Source organism: Capsicum annuum, chromosome 7 (assembly GCF_002878395.1).
Source record: "Capsicum annuum cultivar UCD-10X-F1 chromosome 7, UCD10Xv1.1, whole genome shotgun sequence".
NCBI lineage: Eukaryota > Viridiplantae > Streptophyta > Magnoliopsida > Solanales > Solanaceae > Capsicum > Capsicum annuum.
In genome coordinates, this window is record NC_061117.1 from 17520963 (window position 1) to 17532737 (window position 11775).

Here is an 11775-nt window from a genome sequence, read left to right on the forward strand (position 1 = left end):
GGTCGAGCCTCCTTTTCAGTTGCCCTCTCTCATACCTGACTCATATTTTGAAAGCCACCTTCCTAGATTTTCTTTTTGTATGCCGTGGAAAGTATCTCACCCTCACCTTTCTACATTTATTATTACATATAATTTCCTCAGGTCTCTATAAATCAGAATGAAAATTTTGGGTGGAAGCACAAAAAAAAGAGAGAGAGAAAGTCAAAAAAATGGGGAAAGAAGTCTAGTGCTAGTTCTTACTAACACTTCTTTATCTAACTTTCATTTTTGAGTGCTTTATTTGTTCTATTATTTGGATTGAAAGAAAGAAAAAACTTCTCTTTCTTATACCTTCTAGTTTAAGCCTTTCCTTTGCTCTATTCCTATGTATTAGGCTAAGCTGAGCTTCGAAGTCAAGCTTTCTTCCTAATCTCATCTACTGAAAAGGGGGTCGGGCATAACACGTTCTTTTTCAGAACACATAGGTTATTACAGATGCATCAAAAAATATTTTTTGAAGTGCGAAATCCCATAATGAAATCATTGCATAAAAAACATATAAGGCTTGGGAACCGAAATAGGATTAAGCCTTTAAGCATGCACATGAGTGTTTGTTGTCAGCCCCAATTCTTCAATTTCTAAATTGGAATAAGGAGTTCCATGTTCATACTGATACATCACCCTATGCCATTGGATGTATGTTGGCGCATGAAGGGTCGCTTGATCACTCCATCTACTTTTAAAGTATATGACTTTCCACTTGGGAATTATAAAACCACCGAACCTTCTTTATCATAATTCAACACATAGCTCAGACCTAAGATCGAGCACCAGAGCTGCTTATAACAACGTACCAAAAAGAAAAATGTGATAAGTTCATATTCTCCAGATTCTACTATAAACTAGGTAGTGAGAATGATTAAAATCATAATCTACCTCGTTCGTGCTCACGTCTTTCCCACTGCCATCTTTGGTGGATGTGACCCTTTACTTAAAGGCGGATAGGGTACAGAGCCAACCTTTTTGATTGAATAAAGTTGCAAAGCTGGTCACCTTACCTATATTCATAACCAACCATTATTAGTAGTATACAACCTTTCTTTCTCGCTATTCTTCCAGCTTTTTCCAAATAAATGTTTAATAGAGTTGCGTTTTCTTAGTACATTGCCCTTCATTACCAATCTTTCATTTTACAGCACGAAGTTACCTGATGTTCGCTGCTACTAATAAAGGTAGAGAGATGTTAACCTTTTGATATTATTAAGCACTCCCCTAGTTTTGATCTAATGATCTTTCTTTACATTAAGTTAATTAACCCGTCGGGTTCGTCTAGATGCCTAGTAAAGAATGAGCTGTTAGGAAAGAGCTGGAAATGAGAATCCCATTGAAATGGAAAGTCCTTGGTATACATATATTAGTAGTAAGTTACGCTCCTATTATTAAAAAGGAGTGATCCTCCACCCCCCTTCGTCGAGTTGGATTAAGCCTGAATCTATCCTTACAGAAGAAAGGCAGGATATCGGCTACAAGAGGTAGTCCTTGTTGTTTGCCTCTACCTCCCAATGTTGTTGACCCCTACCGGGACCTTTTTTATTTATTTACTATAAGACCAGTCCCAAATTCTTGTTCATTGCACTCACCTTTCGTTTCTCTTAATCATTCATGACCCCTGAATGAAAGATAAAAGACTTTACTAGGCAAGTTATCTGTCGGTCCCCGTTGGTTAATTGTGTCAACAGAGGCAAGGATTACCCCTGGACTATCCTACTAGCAATCCTACTTCAACGACATTCTCGTAATATTTAAATTCTCCCTATCCTATAAGAGTGACAGTCATAGTGGAGATCGATGAAGATCTTTATTCAACAAACAAAGGGCAAGCACCGAAAGACAGGAATGATCAAAGAGAGGCCTCAGCTGACGCTAATAAAGACAAATAGCAAGAAGGATGTAATTATGTGATTCCTTATGTACCTATGTCTGTGTCTCTTGACAAGTATACCTGTTAATCAGTTGACCTATCTCTATTTATATTTTCTTCTAGGTCGGCTGACCCTGGTCTCTTTTGAGTTTATGATATTCCCCGCTCATCCGAGCTTTTTTAGGCCAAAGAAAATTCTTAGATGTGAAGAAGTAAGAGCAAAAGTCAAAACAAGAAGGACAAAAAAGTCTTTCCCACTCCTTAGAGGTTGAGGATGAGGAACTGATGGGCGATGCTCATTCATGATAAGATGATGAATGGTTGACTTACCAAATGAACACTTTGATCTTGATCGTGCAATCTAAGTCGCAATGAAGAACTATCGCACTGAAAGTGGTACTGAGACTATCCCTACCACTACCCTTTATCAAGCTAGTTTATAACAGTTCTAGCTTTCATAATCGGACAAACTTCTAGGGAATCAAATTTCTTTCCCCTATTTTATTTATATGCGGTCCTAACCTTGCTACTCTTACTTCCACTAGAAAGAGAACTTTTGCACGTAACATACCCCTTGGGATATAATCTTACTTCTTGAAGTGAGCTACTTTAACTGCCAAAGGAGTGGGGCAGCTCGAGTAAGACGAGAGGCAGAGATGTAATTTCAAAGAGGCTCAATCGAACCCAAGAATTGGATAGAAGACAGGCCCTACTATGATACCTCGTGTAAGTTATAGTTAATGACATAAAAGAAGTCATTAGCTTCTTGCTATCAAGTGTACCTTACCCTTAGTTTACAAGGAAACTTTGTCGTACTTAGAAAGGGATGGTTCTAAAATAGGTGTCAAGCTGAGAAAAGGTGGAGAATTTTGGAATTCAAGAAAACAAAGTCATTACCCAATACATTTATTCTATACAATAGGAATTCCAATCCATAAAAGGAAATGTGAATGCCTACGACTCCTCTCACTCTCAGAGGTGGATTGAACAGCAGTTGTTAGGGAAGGATCTCTATCATTGGTTCATGAAAAGCCATCAAGCATGAAAGCAGCAAGGATTGTGCTAGTGAGTCCAAAGCAAAGGAAAGAAGGACATGAGAGGCATAGAGAGGACTCAAGGACAAGACATGACTCAGACCCTGAGAAATTTGATATTTATTGGCCTTGCTATCCACAAATCGAATACTCTCCTTTGAAGGTAAAGCCCATTTAAAAGCAAGTCATGGTATCCGGGATTGAACATTAAAATGAAAGGCAAGGTTTCAAAGTCTATTATAGAAGTGGGTCCCTACTAGTAGTGATACCCCAATCTCATGGATGAAGGCTAACGTTTTCTATTGGAATAGAGGGATGTGCAGATCAATTCAACTTTTCACTTTTCCATCTAGAGATGGTTTGCCCTGAGTTAGGATACGGAGTTGGAAAATAATTCCAGTATATAAGTTCATCCTCATCAAAGGTCAAGATCTCCATAAATTTAATTATTTTGCCTCTCTTTCCTTCTAAGGCAGTTTCAAATTTAAGTCGATCCTCGAGGTCCAGTAAAAGGTCACTCCTCATCTCGATCTAATTAAAGGAGGAAGTAAGCAGATCAAGGTTTCTACGTACTTCCATTATGGAGGGTGCGGGTAGGGGGGATGATGGGGAGGCCGACTCCATGACCCCGATAGGTTGCTGAAGATGACCCCTTGCCTTGGTCTCCAAATAAGTTTTTCTAATAGTAAAAAGCACCTTAAAACCACGAATAAGTTGGAGATAGAGATGATGATTTGGGATCCTTTAAGGTGGAGGCATGGGGTTATGGTTTTGTTACTTTATGTTTCAGAGCCAATTGATCCCTCAATCAAGTCCTAACTAGAAATATCTTAAAAGAAGAAGATAAATCATTTGGATTCTAGGAGAAACCCCTCTCCAACGAGTCAAGTGTCCCAAGGGCCACCTCTCCACCCTTACAGAATTCTCCTGGACTAATCTCTGATATAGAGGGTCAGTTGACTAAGGAGTTAGTATTGATTCATGCAAAGATGATCATTTGAAGCTGGAGTAAGGAATTGTCTACCTCATCACCCCAAAGAGTAGTGGATCTATTGTTTTGCACACCTACAGAGAGAGACTCCAAAACAACACTCAATCAAAAGAAAGATCAATCAACTATATGATTAACTCATGCCCCAAGAATCCCTAGACACGGAGAAAAGGTATGGGCTAATCTTTTACTAGAGGGAAAGCTAGCAAAAATAATAGAGCGTGTGAGACTTAGAAGGTACATTTATACTTTGATTCGTGAGCAACTTCACGAGAACATTGTGAAAGGAGGAAATGAAGACCGTCCGTGCACTTTCCAAAAATAACAAAAATATAGTCCAGTGCCATGAAGGCGATAATGTCTTACGATCTGGAGATCTTCGAAAAGACGTATAATGAAACCCTCCGCAGATAGGTGAAGAATATAAGGGGGAACTGTATCTCCTAAAGCTACCCATTAGGGAATATCGATTAAATTAGTCTTTCTATCACTTTCTTTCATGACATAATCGTTATTCTCGACTAGCTTAGAAATCTCTCGCGCAGGAGAAGGAGATGCATTTCTGGTACTTGTGGTATTGGACAAGCTCTAAGGGAATAATCTTTTTCTTATATCCAATTTCTTTCCCATGACGACTAAGAATAGGCAAATCCAAAATTTCACTTTGAATTTTAGACCTCAATATCTTGCTACTCGTGTTGTTTCCTGATCAACATTAGAAATGAATGGAGAAGTGGTGAACGCGCAGAACCATATATTGGATTACTCCAATACAGCACGATGTCACTAATGCCGAGTTGGCTTTTATGCTGCTAGATATGCCCTGCTTAGTCCTCTTCCCATGGTGGAGGCTCTGTAGCACGTCTTGAGTACCATGCTAAGGGACGGTTAAGCAACTCAAGTTGAACCGCCCTACCTTATTCAAACATAGGGATAGAAGGGAAAAGGTTATGAAAGTGGACTCGTTATCCATATCTCTGGTCGGATGAATGGGGGATCGACCGACATGAGTTTTCACGAGCGTTGATAGGTTTAGGAGTACTTATCAAGGGCACTAGCTCATACCCTGGGGTGATCATCGCCACCTGCATCTCACATCTTGGCATAGTGGAACATGTAACCTGTCTGTTGTTCCATTCAACTATATCTGTTCCTTTAATCCATAGCAACAAAGAACGCAGCAGCGAGGGATAACCCATTCATACAGCCAGCAGGGAGGAAGGCACTAGTAGCAAAGAACATCTGGTGAAAACACCACAGGCGTGAAGCGTGGTAGGCCTGCGTCGAGAGAACATACCATAGAGAGGAAAGGGATCTCGGATGGTGGAAGAGTCAGGGGAGGCCAAGTTATTTGATGAAAATGAAAGGTTTTTCCCTATGAGAAGGCCCTATGGAGTAAAGAAAAGTGGATAAATTCTTGGAAAAAGAGGGAGCAGCCTATATAAAATCAAAATAAAAAAAAATCATGAATAGATAGAGTCAACAGTATGACGGACAGAGCTACCTACACGCGAATTAGGTTCCAAGGTTGAGCAGTCTCAATTTCACTATAGGATTTGCGAATGAATGTTGGGCTGGGCCACCTCAAATTGTGTGAGCCACATATAGAGAGACCCGTACGTATAATTTTTAGGGGGATCTGGTCAAAAAATCAGCCAATGCCCACCCGACTAGAGGGAATGAGAAATTAATTAAGTATAAAACTTATATTCAAGATTTACCTTATTCTAATCATTCAGAGAGCGATCACAGGGTCACTGAATGAAGTTCTCTATTTCTTTCGGAGGTGTTGACCCACAGCGAGGCAGAGATAACTAAGTGACATATGGAATATGAAAATGACAACAGTATGCCGTAGAAGGAGATAACAGATGGATCCAATAAACCACTAAGACTAACCTATCTATAACTATATCCTCAAGCAGCAGTCAAACAGGAGCATGAATACGAGATGCCAGTGAAATGATCGGTTGTATAAAGGCTAGGGAATCTTTCTTACCACCGCATCCTTCTTTATATGTCAGAGATATAAAGTGTGTGCATCAGAAAAGAATGGGAACTGGATAGATCTATTCTATAGTGAAGCATCTGAAGCATAACTGCACACTCACACAATCTTTGCCAGGAGATAGGAGCATTCGGTGAAACTAGTAACCTATACTTGCTTCTGGATAGATGTGTGGGACAAAGGGCTCGTGGTACCTGCTGCTAACTCTTCCTCCTCTTCTTTGAGAATCGTGTGAAGAGAGTGGGAAGAAGAGAAGAAGGTCTTCATACGGAGTTGCACACTTTCTTGAGCAGTGCGGGAGACTACAAAATGGGTCGAATAAATTCCCCTGGGGTCATAAAAATAATAAACAAACCTTTACTTAGATATGGCTTTGATTGGTCTTTTTTTTCTTAGTGATTGGAAAGGAGGGCACAAGGTATGTCATAGTAAGAAAAAATGGAAGCATCGAATGGCGAAGAGATGTGGCTCAGCAGGGAAGGAATGGGAAATCATCAAGGATGACTTCTTTATTGGTGGAATGAAGGTCACATTAGCGAGAGTGATTATCTGAGCCGGTCTAGATTTCCAACACCTAGGGAAACTGGTCGAGATAGATAATAGCACCTTTATCCCCACTTCCTTACTGGTAGGGCAATCTTCTCTTATGGCTTTCACCCTCCATTCAGAAATAGAGAACCAAGCCTATTTTTTATCCATTCATTTCTGCAAGTAGGGAGGATCCAGAGCATTTTCCCCTCCTATTCGGGGCCAGATGGCCACGCCCCACAAGCATCTAACCTTTCTTTTGCTTTTTCTTTAGTTTGCCTCCACGAACATGCCACTTAGGAGCCCTACTCATATTCCAAAGGCACTACTTCAATTCAAGCGCAAGCCCCCCCCCCCTATTGCATAACTTAAAAAAGGCTATAAATAAAGTACCAAAGTGGTTGTGGGAATAATGCGTTTTGGTTATCGGCAAAAGCTACCAAAGGCGACCAGCTTTCCATACTAGTTGTTACCTTACGCTTTTATTTTTCCAATATTATTGAATAGCATGGTCTGGGGATAAGATAACTCAAGCGGGAGAGTGTTATGGATGACCTTATTGCATGGTTTAGAGAGAACTTGTGTATGTGATGCAAGTGAACATCTACGGAAAAGCTGTTATAAAGTTTCATTCTTTATTTCGTCGTCGACCCTATCTATGTTTCTATGATGGCCCAAGAACACGCTCATTCTTCAGCCGTAGAGAGACTTTTGAATTGTGAGGTACCATTATGAAATCAGTAGAGTGTTATTCTATGAAATAACTCGAATTTCAAATCATTCACTTGCTTTAACTATGCATGTTATGGATGTATGAGGATCAACTCCATTCCTGTGGAATTTTGAGGAGCGGGAGAAATTATTGGAATTCTATGAAAGATTCTTGGGAGCCAGAATGCATGCCAGTTTCATACGACCAGGTGGAGTGGCACAAGATCTTCCTCCTAGCTTATGTGTAGATATTGATTTATTCACACAATAATTTGCTTCTCGTATCGACGAATTAGAAGAGATGTCAACTGGCAATTATATCTAGAAACAACAATTATTGGATATTGATATTATCACTGCACAGCAAGCAAAGTATTAGGGATTCAGTGGTGTAATGTAAGAGGTTCTGGGCTATGCTTGGATTTGTGAAAAACAACACCTTACAATGTTCATGACCAATTGGATCCTGACATACCAGTAGGTACCATAGGATATCGCTATGATCATTACTGTATTCGTATCGAAGAGATGTGACAAAGTGTTTGGATCATTGTGCAATGTCTTAATCAAAATTGATGATCGTAAGCCATGTCCTCCATCACGGTCTCGAATGAAACTATCCATAGAATCGTGCACCGTGTGAAATATATATCATCATCATTCTTTACTGAGACTCAGGTTAAGCTCTATCTCAAAACCTTATGGGGTTAGGAGTAAAATATCCCGAGGTTGGCGCATCTTATTGAGCGTAGAGAAGTATTGGGAACCCAAATTTTTTTTCTTCAGAGCCGTTTCTTTTTCGGTCCCCATGACCCGGTATAGCACTTTGCTTCTGATTCTTCAAAAGAATCAACATACATCTCCTTTATTCATTTATTTGGGGGAAAAAGAACCGTCTAAAAGTTGGGAAGCTAGACATTAAGTAAGTAATTTGATGAAGATAACTAAGTTGACACGCCAGAGTTGGCTGCTGTCACAATAGGATAAGTCTACTGGTCGACAAACGGCTTTTATCTATAGGTGCTTTCATTATGGATCAATGGACTTGTCACAATTGATTGCTTACACACAATTAGGTTAGGCATACTTGGGGAGGTGATCTGAATCACTATCGATATGATGCAAGACTAATTTGCTGATCGTAACAAACTTGACTCTGCCCCAAAAAAGGCGGGAAGACCTTTGACCTGGGTTGGGGAGGGATTGGGGTCATTTTTATTTAGGACTGTAGTCTGTAACAAGGCTTGAAGACCTCCGGCTAGATTTGAAATGGACCAGGTAGGGCAACCGTTTACGACGTGGGTGGGATTAGCAGTTTTCTCTATATTTTTCAATGGTAGAAAATAGGCATCATGTAGGGTATATACGAGGAAACCAGTCTGCAGTAATTCAAATTGCTCCTTTAGATCATTAAGTAAAATCTTGACTCACACATACCGCAGTGTATTGTTGTTAACTCACATAGTCGCACCTACCAGCAACAAGAAGACTACACCCCCGTAAGAGCCTTCTGTTTGACTAACATACTCTCTTTTGATCCCCCCCGTACCTTCATATCAAACTGGGTTCTTAATCTTGTCTTAATCTCATTTATCAAAGCTAAGTCATTACTAGAGAAAGCAATGTCATCCACATAGAAGAAAGACAATACCTGATGTCGACCTCATTATAAAGATTGAATGGTCTGATTTACTTATTTAAAAATTGGATCCTTCCTTTACTCCTATTTCGGCTCTTATACATGTTGTTGTGACCTTTCAAACCAAGCTTTTGTGCCTTCTTTAGCAAGCCGGAAGACGTAACATAAATCGCTTTCTTGAGCTTGCATACCAAGTTAAGATTCCTTGGAGAAGAGAAGCCTGGAGTTGGCGGAGGTTGAATAGAAACTTATTCTTGTCCCCTTCCCTTATGTTGTTGAAAGGCATTCTATTTTGCACGTCAAATTAAAATAAGGTCACCTTTTGATTATAGCCAATACAAGAATGCCACGAATGGTGTTTAGCAACCTGAAGCAAATATTTTCCCTATCTATAAAGGGGGACCTTGGGCCACTTAACTGTAAGAAAAGGGGTTCGACTCAATATTCTTGAAGGAATACTTTAGCTACTAATCTAGGTTTGTATCTATCTACCAAGCCATATGCTTTATGCTTGATCTTGTAAATCCATTTGCATCTAATAGCTTTTTCCCCTGCAGGTAATAAGACTAAGTCTTATTACTTTTTCCCTAGGCATTAATTTTTTCCTGTATAGCATCTCTTCAGCAAGAATGATTGGAGGCTTCAGAAAATGATTCAGGTTCATGAGAAGATTGAACTGAGATAAGGTAAGCTCGATGTTTTGGGGAAAACGATTCATAAGCCTTCAACAGGATAAGAAACTTGAGAGAATCGACGAAGGTGAGAGCGGGATCCATAATTTTAGGAAGTGACTGGAAGGGAAGTAACTGGGCTAGACTGCTGGTTTTTTGGAGTAGCCTGACCCTAGGAAAGAGATTGTAATCACCGTCGAGAATAAACATGTTGTGCCGAGTGACAGGAATCCTCTGAGGTCAGCTGAACAGGCTGACAGTCGGCAGAAAATACTAAGCAAAGTTATTGGCATAAAGAGTGAGGCTAATCCGTAGCATCAACTGCAGAAGAATGAGGTTCGAGTTAATGAACAGGAGAAGTCCGTAATACATCTCCATCATCATTCTCCCCCAAGGCTGACTAATTAGTTTAAGAAAAATATGAGGCGACCCTATTAAAGAGAGCATTAAGGATACATGAACTCTCTTGGATTTCACGCCATAGCATATATATATACACATACATACATACATACATACATACATACATACATTATACATACATTATAGAAAAAAATAGACATGAAAAACTACAGTAAATTGACTTTTTTTCTATTCTAATCATCTCCATCATATTTTAGGGAAAAAATATAAAATTATATTTTATTATTAAAAAAGTACACCAATTAATAGAGTAAAAGAAGTTTTAAAAAAATAAGTAAAAACTTAAACAACCCCCACCCACCACCCACCCACCCCCACCCCTACACCCAAAAAAAAAAAAGAAAAAACTAGAAAGCATCAAGAGAAAAAGTAAAGCAATCAAAAAAAATAATTAAAAAAGTAGAATGTAGCAAAAAGAAAAATAGAAGCACCCGCATATGGCTATATATGGGATATAAAATTCCTCCATCATTCGGTTGTCAATACTTTTAACGGAATGTCCATTTCTGTCCTTTTTTTCAAATAATTTAAGACCACCCACGAAATTTTGAAGAAAGGACACAAATAGAACTTTGGCTAAAATTATTGACACAAAAATGACTATTGAGTTTTAATTTCATTTCTAGTTATTTGCTTGCAGCTTTATACAATACAGAAATAAATTTGCCACATATCTTTTATATATATGTATTCTGTGCAATAAAGATACAATTTCTATATGTATCTTATACATATTACATATTTATACAATAATGGTACAAATTTTATGCACATCATATTAAAAGAATGCATATTCTATATAACAATGATATAATTTCTACCCATAAATTCGTTTCTCTATTTTATATATGGATTGTATCAGTATAGTATATGAACTGTATCTGAACTACCTAACTCAAAATGATCCAAATTAGTAAAAGGTTAATTAGTGGAATTAAAATGGTCGGCTGACCACTCCATATTCAATGACCCAAATGTGGCTAATTGTTTTGAGATGGGCTAGCTCGGGTCATTTTTCCAAAACTATCTAAATAACCAAACATCCATATTATATTTATTTATTTTCTCACTACTTTAAATTAATTACATAATACATATATCACTTCTTAACAGTTCTCCCCCGGATACATGCGGTTACATGTTATAACCCTCCTGCCGATACATATGGATATATACAAATTTATCTAAGGTACATGAATCTAGTGCGAATGAACCATATATTTGTACAAGAAAAAAAAATAATCATATATCGAAGCGTCTTAATCGTGTATTCAACTTCTATTTTAGTGGTATGATATTTAATTGAAAAACTAGTGATTGAGGAAGTAATTAGCTTCTATACTAGTGAATTTTCTATTCTTTATCATAAAATTTTCACTTTGGTTTTAAATTTGGAAAAAGTCCATATATAAACAATTAAAGTAATTAGTTTGCGATAAATATAGTCATGAATTTTTGCATAAAAAATAACTCAAAAAAAGTGTCTGCTATATATTGGTAGATCTAGTTCGACTCTTTACATCTACTGCATGCACAAATCTCCACTTCCTTCTTATGGTAAGAATAATTCGTTGTCTTGAGTAATGAATCTTGTTATATAATAATAGGTGATGATTTCAGTTTACAAAAATGTCGCTGTATATGTAATACATATGTAAAGTGTCGATATTATAAAAACAATTATGTAGTGTATCAATATTGTATAAATAGTATATAATCATGTATATATAATGTATAGCTATGCATCAGAGATGTATATATATCCATACATTATTTGTACAAACTTATACATTGCAGTAATTCACCTTGAAATCTAATAGTAAGTGGAGTTTTTCAATCCCGATCAACTCAAAATCTTCTTTAAACAGTC

The 11775-nt window shown here is 38.0% G+C and overlaps 2 pseudogenes; one reads left to right on the top strand and one right to left on the bottom strand.

The window, feature by feature from the left end:
- The first annotated feature begins 4553 nt into the window (after window positions 1–4553).
- On the top strand, window positions 4554–7815 carry LOC124885682 (annotated as a pseudogene).
- Window positions 5672–6922, bottom strand: LOC124885530 (annotated as a pseudogene).
- Window positions 7816–11775: the final 3960 nt, after the last annotated feature.